The 20,519-nt window shown below is 37.0% G+C and overlaps 1 protein-coding gene across 1 annotated transcript in view; it reads right to left on the bottom strand.

Annotated features, from left to right (window-relative positions):
- The window catches only part of LOC134661453 (basic helix-loop-helix ARNT-like protein 1), a 66,019-nt gene extending 63,367 nt beyond the window's left edge, over positions 1–2,652 (bottom strand). Inside the window, exon 1 of the transcript XR_010097958.1 lies at positions 2,484–2,652. The gene's annotated coding sequence lies outside the window, so the exon portion shown is untranslated. The remainder of the gene's footprint in view (positions 1–2,483) is intronic.
- Between the last annotated feature and the right edge of the window lie 17,867 nt (positions 2,653–20,519).

Genomic DNA, 20,519 nt, shown 5'->3' with positions numbered 1-20,519 from the left:
AAAGTACTGGCTGTGGTGGACGGCTTGATAAACCACGAAGAAAGTAAAGTTTTAAAGTACTGAAATATATTTCTCACCTCAGCAGCTTAAATTCAGTTAGCAAAAGCGACTTTAAACATATCAGTTGCTAGCGCATACAAAGGGATAATTATATCCCTCTTGAAGTCGGTTTTTTATTAAAGTTAACCGCGGTATTCGGAAAACAAGATCCGTTCTAGATAGACTAGAGAACGATACGATATGTACAAGATACGTTGTAGTTTAGATTTCAACTAGTTCTATTTCGCAGCTCTATTCGGGCAACTAATGTCACTTTTACGTTAAAATATCGTAATACATAATATCTTGTGGAAATCGTTCAAGAGTATCTCCAGAAACGCGGAAATGTCAAATTTGACAGGCTAGATCTTAAAAATATCGATATCGTATCTTGGGTATCTTGGTTATGTCTAATAGACATCTAATAGATGTCTAGTTCAAAATCTGAATCGGGCCCATAATTTTGTCTTTCCATTTTTAATTTTAAGTTTTTGTTATGAGTGAATCAGCATTGTTCAGGGCTCGTTCCTGTCTGGCTCAACAGTATGTATAATTAAAAAGTTTCGCGCTTTGAGTAAGTATTAGGTACCTATGTCCCAAGGTCTGGATCTGTACTGTACCCATCAAGATTTGAGAGTTCCCTCAATGGAATTCATTGAGTATCAAAACTTAACTGATTGGCGTTATAGTAGGCGTTACTATACGAAGTAAGTAAGTAAAAGGTAAATTGTTTTTTTTTTTTAATTATTGGCAATTTATATGGCACTATTGATCTTTATTATAAATATAAGTATCTACAACCAATGGAAAATGCAAAGTTTCGTCGCTCACATCTTGTCGTCTTTAGGTATTTCATAAATTTAATCAAAATTTAAATTTATTTCTATGAAAACTAGTTTTTACTAGACGATGCACGAAACATAAAAAAGTTTGATTCCTATGTTAACGTTATAAAATACATAGAGTCGGTTTTGGCTCCGGCGCTACTGTTTGGTCAGGTCAGCTAACAAACTGCTTTTAGAAGAGTAGACAATAAATTTCATGTATTTACCTATTTAAGTAATTTTGTTTCACCAAAAATTGCCACCTGGTTCGCATTAACAGAATTAGAGACCTAATTTTTTCCTCATTGTTCCATTTGGATTTGATACCTTGCATGGGTCGCTTCGCTTTCGACGTTTAGCTAGGACGCTAGGACAACGGGACTAGCGCTACTCTTGTCAGCTGAGTGCGATGAAGGCCTGTAGTAGTTATAGTTAGCATTGCACGCGCATTTTTGAAATGGTTTCGAAACGGCATATAGGGCGTGTATATGTACTTTCTCCTAAAGTAAAACGTGGAAAATGTATTGATTATAAAATATATTAAATTTTCCACTGGTGACGAGCAATCTCTTGACCCCACATCAGTCCACTGCGCCTTGAAGAAAAAGGTAAACAAAACGTCTAACTCGCTACTAAGTTGCGAGTGATATTCATTATCCTCAGCATAGTAGATAAAATGAATGTTTAGGGTTAGAAACAGAGAGCATACTGATACGATAGCAGACCCATTAAATTTTATGAAGGTAGACACCTAACTTTACTTCATGTCTATTTATAGGACATACTTTTGTAAGCATGTTCCGTACTTGAAATGACTTTAACTTGAAAGTAGTAAATCATATCTAGGAATTTGCGTATTGAGTAGTATTATAGGATATTGCTTTCTCCGCTTAGCAGTAAACAGTTATGACATTTGTTTCAGGTACTAATCATAATCATAATCATTTTTATTCATAAAACCAAGCTACATTATGTCATAATTATGAATTTATTTATAATTATTTACATTTTATAGGTACATACATTCTTATAAATGTTTTATATTACTTACCTATTATTTCTCACCTGGTCTATCATTACCTATCATTTGTTGTTCCTTTTTAATGATGCGTATTTGATGTTAAGGAAAACTATCAGGCGTAGAAAGCGAAGGGCGAATTTTCGCCGAGGTGGAGTGGAAATGGGCAACAAGGCTCTTGCCTGCTTTGGGTCACCCCTCGGCTCTCCTTTATATCACGGTTGCCGTCTTCAGTCATGAGAGCTATCTACGGTTTGAGTTATCCGAGTTGGAAGTGGAGAGAGAGAGAGACGTCACTGACTGGATATCATTCGATACCTCCCTGAAGGGAGGTATTAGAGGCCGTATCCGCCTTCCGTCTGCGCGGCTGTTGCGGGTCGCTCCCCACCGATGTGGGGTCAGTCTTCGTCATTTTGAGGACGAAATGGCTGCTGGGGATCGTTACCCATCCCCGGTACTGACGGGGTGGATTTCATGATGTTAAGGGTTAGCTAGAGAAAGACGTCATTTCTGGATAGAGGGTTGCTGTCGTCCACTCTTTCGTTAACCATTACATGCTGATCAGCCCGACTCCCGCCGCCTCATATAGGGTTGAGAGTTACCTGGTATTAGAAGCGGTGGGCGAGTCGTCATCTCCGGATAGGGTAGATATGGGTGACGTGGCCGGCGACGCCTCGATGAACTCCTGCGTGCTCCGGATCACGCCGGGCCGGGGCGCCTCCGTCATGGTTGCCGGTTCTGTGGACAAGCGCTCGAGTAAATTGCAGTACACGCTGCAAAAGTATCAGAATTAATAAAACAAAAGTACATACATTTCAGATCCCGAAGACTCAAGTCTGTACTAAATAAGTCGAAGCTTGAATATGGTATACAAACAATACAAAGTATTTCGATAACAATCATTTTTATAAGTTCATAGGTAACCCTTTTTGAGTCAGACCTTCAAAATTGATGACCGTGTTTATGAACTCCAGTCCTTATTGAATCACGACCCCAAAAGTAACTTACAGCTTGTAATACATTAATCGTAGTCTTTTAAAATTTGGTCAAGTTCTTTAAATGTAGACATTTGTTCGATTTCTTGCCATCTCTAGGTCACGTAATTTACATTGTATCAACTTGAAATTACAGTCTTAAAACTAAGTTCCCTATCCGCCTATCAAGCTTGCTCCGCGTTTGCCACAAACAAAACTGCCTGTAAAGTTATTTATGTAACCACGTTTGATACAGATGAAAGCACCAACATATTGCATCAAACGCCAAGTTCTCAAAGGCCGTATTAAACGTCACAGGCTTATACCAGGACCGAATTCAGCACGCTTCAGTGACGCGATGTAAGTGGTGTTATGCAGGTACTTGATTCACAATTATTTGGTATCAACTGTGAGCTCATTATTAGTATAAATTGAACTCTTGATTCATACTAGCTATATGTATTCGGGGATCACGCGATCATGGTTAGTTTTAGAGGATGCATTCGAGATGCCTGGTAAATATCAAGCGAGGTAGAGGTGTAATTAGTACCTATATCACAGAATAAATAATATTACTATAGTTCGTTTTTTTAGCATTAGAAATAAGGTAAATAATCTTGATGTGTCTTTTAATTGAAAAACACATTTAAAAATAAGTTACGGCAAATATGTAACAATTATGAATCGAATACGATCATTTATATTCTTCTGCTTTCATAAGTAATAGTTTTTGATTTAAAAAAAGCGTTTCAATTAAAAGACATGTCAAGATCGCTTACCTTCTTGCAAGTTCTTCCTAATGCTAAAAAAACGAACTATAAGTACAGAAGACTCACTCTGTAACAAAACGCGTCTGTTATGATCAGCACAGATATGGCCGCTAGGTGGCGACAGCGCCACGCGCGGCTTATGGCTTTCCCCAAAATTGGGGCCGAACGGATGTACTTTTAACTACCTGTAGCAAAGCGACGATCAAGATCCCATAGTACTTATGCCTATGGACGATAAATCATAGGCAAACATAGAATTCATCCGTATAATCATGAATTAAGACCTACCGGTTTTATTGTTTGCCCGTGACTTCTTCTGCGTGGAAATAGTAATTTCGGTGACTTAATTTTAAAACAAATCTGCTGTTTATTACATCCTTCTTTTCACCCCCAAATTGGTCCACTCTATAAATTTCCATTCCATTATTTACACCCTTAAGGGATGATTTAGGGGAAAAAAACTATTCTATATCCTTTCCCACAGCTCAAACTATCTCCATACCAAGTTTCATCTAAATATATACAATTTTTCACCCCCTTGAGGGATGAGTTCTGGGAAAATATCCAATGTCCTTTCCCTGGACTCAAGATATCTGAAAACCAAATTTCAACTAAATCGGTTCAGCGGTTTAAAGCGGTTTAAGCGTGAAGAGGTAACAGACAGCCGCGCCGCGGCCGCTAAGCCCGGTAACCATGACAACAACGGCTGCACCGTGCCGTGCGCCCCCTACTCTAACACCAAAACATCTATAATCATACGCAGAGGTCATTCACCTCGCTCTGCACTTGAACTTTTACAATAGATTATACAACACTTCTATAACATTTATTTAAACATTGACTAGATTTATAGTAAAAATGTTTTATTTTAAATTAAGATGCATTGCTAAATGTTTTATCTTGATAAATTAAAATAGTAGCACCTTACCCTGTAGCGGCATAGCTTCATAATCATCACATATTTATATTAATATACGGTCCACACTTTGTTTTTATAATTGCATACGCTGCATCATCCATTGTGATACCACCTGTCACTAACGCGATATTTTACTTGCATTTATTAAGCACTCTCCTTTTTTTGTTGCCTACACAACTCAAGTAAAGCTATTTTTTGGGGAAACAGAAAGATCCAAAACATTGTATAACTATATAAACAACTACACTAGCGCCCTTCAGCGGAGAAGTGATGCTTCTTTATGTTTAAGTCCCACCTAAATACGGTTGTAGTTTTCTTCAACACCGATAGATGTCACTAAAATTATAACTTTTCAATAGGTCATGAGGTCATTCGAAGTTCTATTTTATTATTTAACAACGTCAGCGTCATAAATATGTTTAAGTAAAATTTAAAATATACAAGTTTAATAATGATAATACAATAATACAGAACGAGCGAACCACTCCAAGCCCACTAGTTACACTAGTAACAACTCTTTTTGAACTAAGAATGTAAACAGTTCTCAACATTAATGTTAGATGGCGTAAGTAACGCCCATATAACAATACGCAAATCAATACATAATTTCAATTTAGCTCTAAATATGTTAAATACCTACTGATCAATGATCACTGGTACTGTCTCCTGCATTAACATTATATATATGTTACACATAGAAACACGTAAAAAATATATGACACGATCTTATTTGTATATTCTGTCTTATCCTTCACCCCATTTCTCGCGTACTTTTTTCAAATTTGCTGCCTTTTTCTAGTGACAAAGCGGGCTTGCCAGAGTATACTATCAATTATGACGACTGGTCTGGCCTAGTGGGTAGTGACCCTGCCTGTGAAGCCGCGGTCGTGGGTTCGAATCCCGGTAAGGGAATTTATTTGTGTGATGAGCACAGATATTTGTTCCTGAGTCGGTTACTAAGAGACACAGACAAAACATCCTTTTGTCTGCGCTAAGAGAGCTTTCTATGTATTTTTATATTATATATATCGTTGTCTGAGTACCCACAACACAAGCCTTCTTGAGCTTACTGTGGGACTTAGTCAATTTGTCTAAGAATGTCCTATAATATAATAGTTAATAGTAGTTGAGAGTCTGGCTACTGAAATATTACACAATTTTTTGGCGGGAAATTAAAAAAATCTTGGGCTAGTCACACTTTGTGTAGTAGAAATTATAGTTTTGATAGGTACTTAATAGAAAATATTTTTGATTTTCTGTGCACACGTAAGGTACCTAATTAAGGAAATGAGTTGACTATACGTTAACGTGCACTCAAAGTCAGCTCACATCAGGCGCGGATCCAGCCCTCAAAAAAGGTTGTGGTCACAGCAACCCAAAAATCTTCAAGTACCTACAAGTCAGAGTATTAGGTGTCGAACTCGCTCATGAACAATCATGAGTATCATGACTCTTGAACGACCATCCCGATCTCAATAGACCGTGATGACGTCACAAGTCTATTAGGGGGATACCTAATGAATGAATGAATATATATATTTTTATTTCGTGTAACACATGGACACATTTTTATTAATAGAGCTTACAAGCTAGGGGGTTAGTAGGTACAAACATTTAAAACAACACAACACTGATGGGGGAATGCAATCCCTCACAGTGCGACAAGTAGGGACAGTCAACCCTGTCCGCTATCATTCGTAGGATGGTGTTGGGACTGCCACGCACACGGCGCACCAGGGATGCTGCGCGCGCACGCATGGTAGTATAGAAACAATCCACGCGCGCCGTCGCCAACATCCCTGATGCGCTACAAAAACGAGGCAGCCCCATCAGCACCCGGAACGCATTATTGTACTGGACCCTAAGGGCCCTATATGCCCGTCGCCTATACTGCGCCCACAGATTGCAGGTGTAGAGGGAAGTGCAAAACGCCTTAAACAATGTGACTAATGATTGTCCGAGCAATTTTTCGCAGATTATCGATTAACAGACTACATTTCGCCGAACGTCTAACTTTTAGACGACATTTTCTAGTTTTAGTTCACATACCGTTCAATTCGCTTTTGAGTTTATTAGCAGAACAATTATTGTAAGAACTTCATTTGGCAGAGTAATCTTCTCGTTTATGGAACTTTTAGTCGTGATTTTTTTTTTCGTTTCTCGTGTAATGGTACGGAACTCTTCGTGCGCGAGTGCGATTCGCACTTGGCCGGTTTTTTTCAAGATTTCGTAAAGTAGATAGTCTATTCGACAAGTTCAGGGTGGTGGAAAGTAGAGATACTACTCCTAGAGATACGTGTGATGCCTCATTGAATTCGGAACAATGTCTAGAAATTTCTAATAGTAACCTGCATTGACATGTTTAAAATACACCATATACCATTATTTTTTCCAAATTTTTAAATTAATATTTAATCCCTTAAAAAACATTTTACCTTATCACGCCGCGTGCGCATCCTGAAAATGACGCGCGGAGGGCTATTATTAGTGTTAAATGAAAACTATAAAGAGTAAGTACCTAACCTAGAGCTAATTTTTTTTTAATGGGGATTTCCTCCTCTTTTGTCTTCATATCTTAAATTAGTTTATGAGAATGTACTGGCCAAAAATGAAATACCTACCATACCTGACATTTCTATTTAAAGTTGTACCATGACTCAATTGACGAGTTGAAAATATATTTTGGATTATTTGGTACTTTTTCATGTAATTCTATGAGTAAATATATTCTAGTTTACCAAACACTAAAGAGAATCGTCATATTTTTAGGATAAAGCAGTTAAAATTAATATTTAATAGGATGAGAGAGGTTTTTTGTGGTCCGTTTGGTTACAAATGGTTTTTGATGTAAGTAGTAAATAAAGGACATACTTGAAGCAAATGTTTTTATGTTCAAAGCTTAGAACTGTTAATAAACAAACTAAAAACAATCATCATTGACCGATTAAGAACAAACATTTTTCATAAAAGGGAACTTCAGGTGGTTTGGTTACGAGGTGCCCCAAAATCGTACCTTATTTTTAGGTTTATTAAATAGTTATTGGTATTACTGCCATGTGACGAATAACAATCATTAGAATTAACAAAACATGTGATAATTGTCAAAAAAATTAAATATTTTAGCTTTTAAACATTAAATAAACAATAATAAATATTTTTGAAAACAAGGGGACATTTCCAAATGGACACCCATGTAACTGAATGGATAAAGTAACTTACCTATGTATTTTTTCATGTTTATAATTATTAGCAATTTTTGATGTGCGCTTCGAATACATTTTCTAGACATTATTCCGAATCGAATCAGGTATCACAGTGGGTATCACACGTATTTTTGGGTGCAGTATCTCTATTTTTCATCATTTTGAGCTTGTAGACTAGACTACTAAAAGTACTAAAGTTACAGGTAAATTAGTGATTTAGCAATTGCGTTACTTACAACATTGATTCATATAACCATTTCATACATAGATAAATATAAAAATAAATGCAACGCTAACTACGCGGAAAAATAACTCCTAAAGGCAAAGGGGGAAAGGGAAAGGTACATCATAGCTGCTGCATTGAAAAAACACCCTAACACCTGTACTAATGTATTTACACCTATGATGACGAAATAAAATTATTGATTGATTGATTGATTGATTAAATAAGTACACCTGTAAATTAAAAGCTGGCGTTATTAATTTAGGAAATTGTACTCATATTTGTGAATTTTTAAGATTTCTAACACCCCATAAGCTAAAAATAATTGCCCCTGTTAGTAAAAAATCTTTATGCTTGCAAATAATTAGGACTCTGTTGTCAGCTAACATTAACTTACGAGAATTTCTAATTCATAGGTACCAATAGATCACAATACCTACTGTGTTTCAATCAATGGTTACTCGGGTAATTGTGACAGTTAATAAGTACCAAACGATCACTCTTGTAAAGTTAATTCATATATCAATAAGTATTATGCCAACTACGTAATGAAATTCAGTGAAAGGTTCCTCTGCCAAAGCGTCTGCGAAAAATCGGCGTAGTTTTAGTCGGAGAATCGATAGGACATACTATTTAGGGTTGTGGGCATGCCCATCGTGCCCACAACGGTGGATCCGCGCCTGGCTCACATAATTTCTACCACGATGTAAAGTACTTACAGTCAACGATAAACACATATGTTTACACTTTCGCACCATATACCATTGTAACAAGGCGAAAAATGTAATGTAGTGTAAATAAGACCTAGCTCGATAATATCGTAATATTAATCCATCGCCAAAAAAATTACATACCTATAAGTACTATGCCAAATATGCTAAATGCTAAGTATCAAAATATTCATAGAGGACCAACCTCCTAATTTGTTTACATTTGTTTACGACTTGTAAACATTGCAGATTTTCGTTATACAACGCTACACGTCGACTTCGCACATTGTCGTAACTATGTACGAGCTTAAAATAATAATAGTTTGCGGACCTCACTGGGTACAGACATTATTAATATTACTTATTTAAATTAAACCCCATTAAAACCGCAAACAATTTGAATGAATGACATAAATTGACAACTGACTTTTAGCTTTTTTTTAATCATAGACAATTGGTGATACAACAAGGAAATATTATTATACCTGCCTATATTGTAACATGGCGTACGATGGTCATACGTAGTAAGCAGACTAGTGACCGAAATAGGTATAACTATGATGAATGTGACATCGAATCCCAAAACGCACTTTACCCCTCGGTCCTTTCTGCAGACGTGTGTGACGATATCCAAGTGATAAAATAAACGTCACTGTTTAACACCGCGCGATTGAAAGAGACATACGCTGTAATTATCAAGCTGTAACTTAGATAAGTGCAACCATCATATCCGTACTTGACTCGGAATAGTTCTGATTTCTGATTATGGTTACTTAATACCCATCACTTATTAAAAGTTAAATTTCGCCGACTAAAGTCGCATATGTTTTTCCTTCGTCAGCTAAAGTCGCAAACCCATTTTCTCTTTCTAAGGAAAGGAATTTGAAATCAGGCCTGCTAGCATGAGTTGCGTTCTCGCGCGCGATTCTAGATACTTCTAGCGCGACTTCAAGTATGAACTCGCGCGCGAGAACGCAACTGCCTACTGCATCGCACTGGTCTGGCTGTCATTTCAATCTGTTTTGTGTCAAAAATATCACTTTTTATACCCAAATCATCAAAATGTTAGGCCTTTATAGGACAAAATAAAGGAGGAAATTGACTTGTCTGTCGTTGACTTCATTGCGAAGGAACTTTGGCAAGTTGGCAGTGCAGATGTTGTTTGCCAGAATACCGAGAATACGAATCAAAATATCCCTAAGAGCAATAGTGGTTGTGTTTGTGAGAAGGAACGAAGATTCACGATTGTGGAAGTGGCGCAAAACACTTTCCCCCTTATTCATAAACGTCTGCTAAGTCAATCAAATCTGATGATCATCGTTTCTCCCTCTCCATGACATAACGACAGATAGGGACAAAGGACGATTACAACTGATTAAGTTAGCAGCCGTTTATGAATAACGCCTAGCTAGATAATGGTGGCTAGCTGTCAGAGAAAAGAGTCTGGTACTACCAGCAATTACTTATTTAGCATAGATCTTACTGCCTAATTTCTACTTGCACTTGCAATGTGACGACTAGGAAGTTAAATTATATCCGAATCTTGCCAGTTCATTGCTTATGAATCACTATGCAATCTAAAGGGGAAATGTCGCCAGCATTTTTTCGCTAGTTTTTGTTGCCTGTTAACGAACCAGAACACGTGAGAGCACTCTTTGGAACCAGAATGATGTACTATTTGCCTGTAAAACCAGCAGCCAACAGAGTGGAAAATTTCCGAGTATCTTTTTGGAAGGCACCAAAATACTTAGCTATTCTTATCAAAGTTATCAACATCAAATATAAATAAATATTACACAAATCAATCTAGTCCCAAACTAAGCCAAGCTTGTACTATGGGTGCTAGGCGACGATATACATACTTATATAGATAAATACATACTTATATACACAGAAAACACCCATGACTCAGGAACAAATATTTGTGTTCATCACACAAATAAATTCCCTTACCGGGATTCGAACCCAGGACCATCGGCTTCACAGGCAGGGTCACAAGTGTCACAACCCATTAGGCCAGACCGGTCGTCAAACATTGTATCTTAGTTCTCAAGACGCCGATCAGTATTAATTAATAAAATGATCATTACAGACGTTTATTTTGATGTGATTTTCAATACATCAAGTAGTATAATATTGAAATGAAATAAGTTTTAAGGTAGAAAATAAGGGTATGATTGGATTTTTTTTCTATCGAGCGAAGTTTGTCCAATTATGTAACGAGTATCCCGTGATCCCGAGGTCACGTGATCGCCTTACGCCCCTTACGGTCACGTGATCGTTTTACGCTGTCTCGAGTTTATCATTTTTTCTCCACCTCAAAAAGTGCCCAGCACCGCTAAACAAGTTCTCACTTCAAAAATGACTGCTTTTCGGCCTATAGTTGGCAATTGTAGATACGAGGGGCGTTCAAAATATTCTCGGTATTGATATCTTACGACCTTTCTAAAATTTCTTTCGTTACTGGCCGCTAAGGTTTATTCATTGACATTAAAAAAAAGTATAATTCGAACCGAGATAGTCTTTTGTTTTTCTGCAATTGCTGAACAAACATGAACATCCTGTGCGAATTGACAATGTTAACTAAATTAGAACATCGATGCGTGATAAAATTCTTGACAAAACAGGGTAAAAATCAAAAAACCATAAAAGAGGAAATGGATTGTGTTTACCGTGAGTCTGCTCCTTCTTTATCTACCATTCAAAAGTGGTCAAGCGAGTTTAAACGCGGAAGGGAGAGTATTGAAGATGACCCTAGACCTGGCCGGCCTGTAGTAGCTACTTCACAAGAAAATATTGATAAAATGGAAAAACTTATATTGGAAGATGGTCGAGTGAAGGTAAAATCTATAGCACAAGTAACCAATCTCTCTATTGGTACCGTACATGATATTATACATGACCATCTTAATATGTCAAAAGTAAGTGCAAGATGGGTTCCGCGAATGCTGACTCGGCTTCAAAAAGACATGCGTGTAGCTTGTTGTTCCGATTTTATTGACCTGTGCGGTGAAAATCCTGATGAGGTGCTGCAAAGAATAGTTACTGGAGATGAAACCTGGGTTCATCATTATGACCCAGAGAGTAAACAAGAGTCCATGCAGTGGCACATTAAGGGTTCAGCTCATCCCAAGAAGTTGAAGGTCATCCCTTCAGCTGGCAAGGTCATGGCCACGATATTTTGGGATTGTGAAGGAGTATTACTAATCGATTATAAAGAAAAAGGTGTAAATATCACAGGACAGTACTACGCTAACATTCTACGTCAATTAAAGGATGTAATTAAAGAAAAGAGGCGAGGAAAGTTAACCAAAGGTATTCTGCTTCTGCATGACAACGCCCCCGTCCATACTGCTCATATTGCCAAGGCAGCTATTGTTGAACGTGGGTTTAAAACTGTTACTCACCCACCGTATAGTCCGGACTTAGCCCCCAGCGACTTCTTTTTGCTCCCCAATCTTAAAAAGGATCTGCGTGGAAATAAATTTTCTGACGATGAAGCATTGAAGGCGGCAGTGGAGGAGCATTTTTACACGAAAGATAAAAAATATTTTTACGAGGGATTAAAAAAAATAATTGATCGATCTTTTAAGTGTATGAACATAGGGGGGGAGTATATTGAAAAATAAAAATATCAAACTTTTCGTACTTGTTTGTTTTCATTCTCATACCGAGAATATTTTGAATACCCCTCGTAGATAGCAAATACATTTTCCAAATAGCCAATGGAGGACTAATACTTCAAATCAAAATTCCTGTCATGAATTCCCAAAATTGTACTTGAAATAACAAGTAAGCAGGTACCTAATTGTTATTATTTTCACGCTGAAGGATGAGAGCCAGGGAAAAAAATATGTACTTATTAAAACAACTCGCTCATTCATTGGTTGACTGGTTTCAGCAGTAAGTACCTACATAGACTGCATACCTAATAAAGGTACTTCTTGAACGGTAAATGCTAGGACATTTTTTTATCGTATTGCTAGTTAAACAAAGCCTACTACCTAGGTAGGTAGGGCTTTGTGGACTATAGGTATTATAGTGTGTCAAAGGTCTGTTTGATTTCTAACATAGACAGAGAGAATCATACTATCTTTGTCTTACACTAGTACTAGCACCCAAAAGAAAAGGATGAGTATAGACTTTTTGTTCCTATTTACTGACAAGGTTTGGTTGACCCCGTATATTTGAGGTTGGATGTCAAACTACGAGTACCTACGTTGCACGGCTCATCGTTTCAGTTTTGATCCAATATCAAAATGAATGGCAGCTCTGTTCCCGTAGAGTCCCGTGTTCACAAAAAACCGGCCAAGTGCGAGTAGGACTCGCGCACGGAGGGTTCCGCACCATCAACAAAATTAGAGCAAAATTAGCAAAAAAACGGTCACCCATCCAAGTACTGACCCCGCCCGACGTTGCTTAACTTCGGTCAAAAATCACGTTTGTTGTATGGGAGCCCCACTTAAATCTTTATTTTATTCTGTTTTTAGTATTTGTTGTTATAGCGGCAACAGAAATACATCATCTGTGAAAATTTCAACTGTCTAGCTATCACGGTTCGTGAGATACAGCCTGGTGACAGACGGACGGACGGACGGACGGACGGACGGACGGACGGGAGGATGGACAGCGGAGTCTTAGTAATAGGGTCCCGTTTTTATCCTTTGGGTACGGAACCCTAAAAACGAACCAATTTAACAAGCGTGGATTTGATAAGTCTACGAATCGGAATCGCATACTGGACTGGAGGGATAGGTACGTATATAATTACTTTAGACATCATATTCTGACAACATAAAGTGCCTAATGTCATAGCATGTTGAAGAGGAAATATGACCAATTTCGTTATAGCACGGCCATGTAACATCTACGTTCAGTTTCCATTTTAATTTAATTGTGTTTTATTTCTAAGTAATAACGGAAACATCAACTTAGGATATCAAGTCTATTATAAGATTCATAAGTAAATAACAACGCAAATTTAGTATTTGAACAATGTCATAAAATGTCACTTGTAATACAATGATAATAATAGTTAATAACCGTATCTGTAGAACCTTGAGATTGCATTGTTACTACCGGTTAAGTGTAATAAAGTAAGTACCTAATAGTTAATAATGATCTTCAGTAAACCAAAGGTTCCTTGCGTTTCCAATATTGGGTAAATGGATTAAATGGTAAGGAACTAGTTTCTGTATTATAACCTATTTTTTTAAATAGCTTCAAAACTATTTACCGGATCTTAAAATGAACATAAGTACCTATTATTATATATAGGTTTAAGATTTTCAAAGCTATCTTTTCGTTGAATTAAGAAAACCGATTATTTAAAATTCGAATATACACATTGTCTTTTGTTACTAATTGATAATTAAGATGTGTAGGTAAGTACCTACACTGCTTCCACATTAATCATTTGGGCACCATTTATTCATGCAAAGCGTTACTCATTTTGACATCATATTATCTAACTCAAAGCACGATGGACAAATAACAAACAAAGTTTTTTTTGATGTCGTAGGCATCACCGCTCATGACCACTTTAGAAGTCCTTGACGTTACACAGGTTAATATCTTAGGCTTAATAAGTCGAGATTTTTTTCATCTTGTTAAGGGGCCCACTGATTAACAGTCCGTCGGACGGAATCGGCCTGTCAGTTGTTCGGAACTGTCAACTTTTTGTTCTAACTGATAGGCCGATATCGTCCGGCGGACTGTTAATCAGTAGGCCCCTTTAAAGTTTATAACTTATTAATTAACCAGTTTGAAGGACTCCATGTTAAGAACTAAGGTAACATTACTGATTTTTTTAATCAATATTTTTTGCAGGCTAGCGCAAAGTGTTTTAATCACGTCAAGCTCTGATAGGAGTGGTCGTAAAAAGTGTACTTAATTTAATACCTACTTCATTAATCTTATTCTTGTCACAAAAACGAACCAATTTAGATTGTGTATCGTGACAAATTAAAAGTCATCCGTTATATTTAGATAGGCCGCAAAACATAAAAACGCGAGCTTATGTGTGTCTCAAATTAAAACAAGACCAATTAAAACATGACTTCGTTACCATGCCAACAAATATAAAAACACACATTAAAGATAATCGATTGATTATCAATATTACCATAGTATTATATTATATTTAAGGTACGGTCAAGGAATTTAATTTCAGTACCATTTGGCACTTTGTCACAGTGTGTATGAGGTCCCTAGGGACTTTCATTATTGTTTGTCACTGTGGCAAGGTACGAAATGGTACGGTTAGACTGGTTCATGCCCACAAAAAATGTCCAAGTTAACTTTACCTTTAACCTTGATGGCTATTCTCATCAAGGTACCAAGATTACCACCATCAATATTTCTCCTCTTGAGTTATGTACTTCCCTTATTAATTTGCCTCCCTCCCAATCTACTGGGATTGCGCAAATAATCCAGAAGGATGGGAAGTAATTCGAAATAAATCAAAATTGATCAAATGCTAATGCTAAACATTTATTTTTTACCCATAAAACAAAAGTCACCCATAAGCATCAATAAAATGTCAGTGTCAAACTGGGGGTAGAGGTACTGGTCAGGTAAGGGTTTGAGTGCCTATTTAGTAAAAGTAGTCCTTTGTTTCTTATTATGATAAGTGTTGCCTCCCTGTCATACTTATGTTCGAATTTACAAGTACGACAAAGAGGCAACACGTCGAACGTGGTTTGCGGTCGGCCCTCTGGTTCAGAAGTAGGATCGGAAGGGGTTTGTATACGTAAATACACACTTATGGCGTTATTCATAAACGACTGCTAAGTTAATCAATTGATCACCATCGTTTGTCCCTCTCGCTGGCATAAGGACAGATAGGGACAAATGACGATCATCAACTGATTAAGTTAGCAACCGTTTATGAATAACGGCATTAGTGTCTCTTCGAAAGTAGCCGTAGAACTATTTCTAGGTAATTTACGCACTAGATCCGTCTGATTTCTTTCCAAAATTGGATGACGGAGATCGGATCGGACGTAGTGCGAAACCGCTCTATCTACTTGACCGGGCACACTGCCGGGCGTCTAGATGAATCAACCCACAATGCGGTACTTCTTAGAATTAAAAAAGTAAACAGCTTCCTCAAGTTTTCTAGTATAAAAAACCGGCCAAGTGCGAGTCGGACTCGCGCACGGAGGGTTCCGCACCATCAACAAAAAATAGAGCAAAACAAGCAAAAAAAAAACAAGCAAAAAAACGGTCACCCATCCAAGTACTGACCCCGCCCGACGTTGCTTAACTTCGGTCAAAAATCACGTTTGTTGTATGGGAGCACCACTTAAATCTTTATTTTATTCTGTTTTTAGTATTTGTTGTTATAGCGGCAATAGAAATACATCATCTGTGAAAATTTCAACTGACTAGATATCACGGTTCGCGAGATACAGCCTGGTGACAGACGGACGGACGGACGGACGGACGGACGGACTGACGGACGGACGGACGGACAGCGGAGTCTTAGTAATAGGGTCCCGTTTTTACCCTTTGGGTACGGAACCCTAAAAATGGGGATTTCCCTAACTATGTATGACGCCAATGTACTTTTTAGTTTAGTTTAAGAGCCTGAATCGGGGGCCTGGTTGCAGGCACTGCCTTCGCCACATTTGGGGACTCTACTGGACAACGACACCCTGAGAGTAGGAGTCGCCTTACGGCTGGGTTCCAAAGTGTGCGAGCCCCATCGCTGTATAAACGTATGTGGAATGGCGGTGGAAGCGAATGGGCACCACGGCCTGAGGGCCTACCGCGAACCACGTTCGACGTGTTGCATCTCTGTCGCACTTGTAATTTCGTACGTAAGTGTGACAGGGAGGCAACACGTCGAACGTGGTTCGCGGTAGGCCTTCTGAGCTGCTCCCGGGCTGCGAGCCGGTTCCCGAGACACCATGCGATCAATGAATTAATACGTGGTACCATGGTCTCGGCGAACGTGCCTTGCATTCTGGAGCCTCAAGGCTTAAGCCGTACAGACGGGAAGCGCTGCAGTTGTCCTTATCGCACTAATTTTAAGAGCCGCTCCCGTCAGAACGACGGAGATATTTACCTAAAATTTACAAATCTTGAAGCCCAGGTATTTCCTCTTAAGTGAAGCGCCTCTAGCATGTACAAGTTCGGCGCTCATGTAGGTACATCTGATACTATTCTGATGTAGGTAGGTAATATCTGATACTCTCGACCCGCCCCCTTAACAAGTTATACACCTTTCGCAGTCCCTTTTATTTTTATTTTATTCGGGATGCTTACTGCCTATACATAGGTTGATAGACTTATCTACTAGATACAAATTACAAGCTTCCACATATATATATATATAATGCTAAATAAATATAAAGGTCTCGAAATAGCAAAATACTACACTATACAGGTAGTATTAAGTATCCCGCGGCGAGATAGATTTTGATAGTAATACTGTAAAGCTGTGTAATTAATTCTAATTAATCTATATATATAAATGCAAGTGTCCTGACTGACTGACTGACTGACTGACTGACTGACTGATTCATCAACGCAGAGCCGAAACTACAAAAGATAGAAAGTTGAAATTTGCACACTAGGTTGCATTTATAAAGTGTACAAGAGATAAGAAGCGATTTTGAAAAATTCAACCCCTAAGGGGGTTAAAAAGGGGATGAAAGGTTGTATGGGGAACAAGTTTTATTTTAAGCTAAGAATTTGAAACTTTGTAAAAATGTATTATATTAAAAAACAAGAAAACTAATTTCAGCGTTTTTGATAATTCATCCCCCAAGGTGGTGAAAAAGGGGTTAAAAGTTTGTATGGTGATCAAATATTTTTGTGAGTGTGGGACTTGAAACTTTGCATATGGGGATATTATTATAAGACAGGAAAAGTAATTTCAGCGTTTTTGAAAATTCATCCCCTAACAGGGTTAAAAAGGGGTTGAAAGTTTGAATCCATTACAAATGCTTTGAAACTTCTTAGAAAGGCATAATAGCCGATTACAAAAAAAAGTAATAGCAACGTTTTTGGAAATTCAACCCCTAAGGGGGTTAAAAAGGGGATGAAAGTTCGTCTTGGGGTGCAAATTTTATTTTGATCTAGGAACTTGAAACTTTGCAGAAAGGTATTAAATTAAAATACAAGAAAACTAATTTCATCGTTTTTGAAAATTCATCCCCCAAGGTGGTGAAAAAGGGGTTGAAAGTTTGTATGGAGATCAAATATTTTTGTGAGTGTGGGACTTGAAACTTTGTATATGGGGATATTATTATAAGACAGGAAAAATTATTTCAGCGTTTTTGAAAATTCATCCCCTAACAGGGTTAAAAAGGGGTTGAAAGTTTGAATCCATTACAAATGCTTTGAAACTTCTTAGAAAGGCATAATAGCCGATTACAAAAAAAAAGTAATTGCAACGTTTTTGGAAATTCAACCCCTAAGGGGGTTAAAAATGGGATGAAAGTTCGTCTTGGGGTGCAAATTTTATTTTGATCTAGGAACTTGAAACTTTGCAAAAAGGTGTTAAATTAAAATACAAGAAAACTAATTTCAGCGTTTTTGAAAATTCATCCCCTAAGGTGGTGAAAAAGGGGTTGAAAGTTTGTATGGATATCAAATATTTTTTCGAGCGCGGGACTTGAATCTTTGCATTTGGCGATATTATTAGAAGACAGGAAAAGTAATTTCAGCGTTTTGTAAAATTCATCCCCTAACAGGGTTAAAAAAGGGTTGAAAATTCGTATAGGGTTCAAATTTTATTTTAAGCTAAGAACTTGAAACTTCGTAAAAAGATATATTTTTAATATGCAAGAAAACTAATTTCAGCGTTTTTGAAAATTCATCTCCTAAGATGGTGAAAAAGGGGTTGAAAATTTGTATGGATATCAAATATTTTTTCGAGCGCGGGACTTGAATCTTTGCATTTGGGGATATTATTAGAAGATAAGAAAAGTTATTTCAGCGTTTTGTAAAATTCATCCCCTAATAGGGTTAAAAAGGGGTTATAAATTCGTATAGGGTTCAAATTTTATTTTAAGCTAGGAACTTGAAACTTTGTAAAAAGTTATTAAATTAAAATACAAGAAAATTAATTTCAGCGTTTTTGAAAATTCATCCCCTAACGTGGTGAAAAAGGGGTTGAAAATTTGTATGGATATCAAATATTTTTTCGAGCGCGGGACTTGAGCCTTTGTATTTGGGGATATTATTAGAAGACAGGAAAAGTAATTTCAGTGTTTTGTAAAATTCATCCCCTAACAGGGTTAAAAAGGGGTTGAAAGTTTGTACGGGTATCAAATTTTATTTTAAGCTAGGAACTTGAAACTTCGTAAAAAGGTATTAAATTAAAATACAAGAAAACTAATTTCAGCGTTTTTGAAAATTCATCCTGTAAGGTGGTGAAAAAGGGGTTGAAAGTTTGTATTGATATCAAACATTTTTTCGAGCGCGGGACTTGAGTCTTTATATTTGGGGATATTATTAGAAGACAGGAAAAGTAATTTCAGCGTTTTGTAAAATTCATCCCCTAACAGGGTTAAAAAGGGGTTGAAAATTTGTACGGGTATCAAATTTTATTTTAAGCTAGGAACTTGAAACTTCGTAAAAGGGTATTAAATTAAAATACAAGAAAACTAATTTCAGCGTTTTTGAAAATTCATCCTGTAAGGTGGTGAAAAAGGGGTTGAAAGTTTGTATTGATATCAAACATTTTGTCGAGCGCGGGACTTGAATCTTTGGATTTGGGGATATTATTAGAAGACAGGAAAAGTAGTTTTAGCGTTTTGTAAAATTCATCCCCTTACAGGGTTAAAAAGGGGTTGAAAGTTTGTACGGGTTTCAAATCTTATTTTAAGCTATGAACTTGAAACTTCGTAAAAAGGTATTAAATTAAAACTGAAAAAAAAAACTAATTTCAGCGTTTTTGAAAATTCATATCTGAAGGTGGTGAAAAAGTGGTTGAAAGTTTGTATGGAGATCAGATATTTTTGTGAGTGCGGGGCTTGAATTTTTGTACAGAGGCATTTATTAGAATACAAGAAAAGTAATTTCAGCGTTTTTAAAAGTACATCCCTTAAAAGGGTTAAAAAGGGGTTGAAAGTTTTTATGGGGTTCACATTTTATTTTAAGCTAGGAACTTTTATTAAAAGAGAAGAAAACTTATTTCAGCGTTTTTGAAAATTCATCTCTCAAAGTGGTGAAAAAGGGTAAAAAGTTTGTATGGAGATCAAACATTTTTGTGAGTGCGGGGCTTGAATCTTTGTAAAATGGCAATTTATTAAAATACGAGAAAAGTAAATTCAGCGTTTTTAAAATTCATCTCTTAAAGGGTCGAAAGGGGGTTGAAAGTTTGTAAAGTTGCAAACAAACTTGAAACTTCGTAAAAAGGTATTTCATCAAAAGAGAAGAAAACTAATTTCAGAGTTTTTGATAATTCATCCCCATGGTGGTGAAAAAGGGGTTGAAGATTTGTATGGAGGTCAAACATTCATTTGAGTGCGGGACTTGAATCGTTGTAAACTTTGTATATGGGCATATTATTAAAATACAAGAAAAGTAATTTCAGCGTTTTTAAAAATTCATCCCCTATAATGGTTAAAAAGGGGTTGAAAGTTTGTATAGGGTTCAAATTTGATTTAAAGCTAGGAACTTCAAACTTCGTAAATAGGTAGTTAAGTAGTAGGTTTTATTAAATACAGGACATGAAAATCTTCTGGTTGAGAGGGATTATACGAGAACAATTTTATTCAGTTAGGGGCTTGAAGCTTCGTAGGTTGTGAAAGACAAGTATCATGCGTTGTAATATTAATAATTAACAAATGATTAACCGTCCTACTGCGATCATTTGCTGCAT

The sequence above is a fragment of the Cydia amplana genome, chromosome Z, assembly GCF_948474715.1.
Source record: "Cydia amplana chromosome Z, ilCydAmpl1.1, whole genome shotgun sequence".
NCBI classification, from domain to species: domain Eukaryota; kingdom Metazoa; phylum Arthropoda; class Insecta; order Lepidoptera; family Tortricidae; genus Cydia; species Cydia amplana.
This window is presented reverse-complemented; position numbering and strand designations above follow the sequence as displayed.